At 44.4% G+C, this 1,595-nt stretch overlaps 1 protein-coding gene across 1 annotated transcript in view; it reads right to left on the minus strand.

Annotated features, from left to right (window-relative positions):
* The window catches only part of SLC22A23 (solute carrier family 22 member 23), a 96,222-nt gene extending 95,908 nt beyond the window's left edge, over nucleotides 1-314 (minus strand). The window contains exon 1 of the mRNA XM_009640387.2: nucleotides 237-314. The gene's annotated coding sequence lies outside the window, so the exon portion shown is untranslated. The remainder of the gene's footprint in view (nucleotides 1-236) is intronic.
* Nucleotides 315-1,595: the final 1,281 nt, after the last annotated feature.

Here is a 1,595-nt window from a genome sequence, read left to right on the forward strand (position 1 = left end):
AATAACTAAGTTAACTATCAAATAGGTTATTTTCATGTTATTTACAGTGATATAAATTACTCAGTTCAAGCAATTAACACACCGTTTTGAACTGTTTCTTCATCATGTTTCTTTCAGAACATGTGAAAATCATTATGCAAAGGTTCTTCATGAACATAAAGTAGAAGAAAATCTAAACAAAGTTTAACATTGTTATTTATTTATAGTTACATTGCATGACAAGATTCTTCACTTACCAGTCAGCTATACATCCTGTTATTAAGTGGCCGAAGATTAATCCTACCAGTAGGGAGAACTTCGCAATGTGGACTTTCCAGGCAGAATCACAAACAAGATCCCACTGGAAGAAAAGACGACAGAAAAACTGAAATAAATTAGTTATTCTCAGATGCTTTTACACATACTGGCCCTGGCGTAGAGCTTCTTCCAAATTTCAGTCCTAGTACGAGTGCATGGAAACAGCAGAGGAAATCGTTCCCCCTCAAGTCAAAACCCGGATCCCAAGAAGCAAACTGAAGACTTGTTTACTTCAGTGCATTTTACCGGCCCCTTGATTATAAAATGACAATATCCAATGCTTAAGCCTCCCCCTCTCCAGGCCACGTGAGTTTAGACTAAGGGGCGCACCTCCGACCTTGGCAGTAATGATGCAGCTGAGCACCTCACCCTAGCAGCCCCAGACACCCACCAGCAGCGAGCCCGGCAATTTAAGAGCAAGTTCTCATATGGACCTCCTCAGGGCCACTTGGAAACAAGGGGAAAAGCAGCTGCTTTGCCATAGAACCCTGATGGCCATTAGCTCCAGGCTCCCACGGACAAAGCACCAAGGCACTTTTGCTTTCAGAAAAGCATCCCGGTTCCCCAGGCAGTGGAAGGGGGTGAAGACTGACTAACAGCACGGGTCATCAGGCCAGGTCTGAAAAGCCAGGTCCTAGCACGGAGCCAGACAGGGCAGCCAGAGCGCCCAGCATGCAACTCCTTGGGACAGCAGCTCCCACAGTGATGTTTCACAGCTTGGAGATCAGATGGGGGCTGAACCTCCACACAAAAGCCATCCCTGACACCGACATTACCCTTTCTGTCCAAAGGAAGGGAAAAGGACCACTCCAGGCACGCCTGTCACCAGGGCATTGCCTCGTTTCCATGAGAAGGATGGGAACATCAGGGTTTCTAGTAAGGCTTCTTGAAACTCCAAGATATTTTCCTCCGAGGTGTTAGACTGAGCCTCAGGAGAGCCAGGCTGTGTTCCTGGCTTTAGCCCAACATCCTCATTTCCCTCAGGACGTGTCACTTAAATCTCTCATGTGTAAAGTGTGGACAGTACTATTATACCCTTGAATAAATGTGGGAAGATATGTTTGTTTGTGGTTTGTGAATTGTTCAAATATTGATGGTAATGGGAACCATGCACATTTCATGCAAAATAAGTACAGTAACTTTGGAGAGTCAGATACTCCAGAACTGAAACTTTGCAGAATAAATGGCTGTTTGTGTGTAATGTAATAGTAGCAGCCCTCCTGACATCAGTAACTGAAGTTTCATGGCCAAAAAATGCAAAGCAAAAGTATGCAATTTATTTTCAAAAAGTCAGATGC

The sequence above is a fragment of the Egretta garzetta genome, unplaced genomic scaffold (assembly GCF_000687185.1).
Source record: "Egretta garzetta isolate BGI_Z169 unplaced genomic scaffold, ASM68718v1 scaffold246, whole genome shotgun sequence".
NCBI classification, from domain to species: domain Eukaryota; kingdom Metazoa; phylum Chordata; class Aves; order Pelecaniformes; family Ardeidae; genus Egretta; species Egretta garzetta.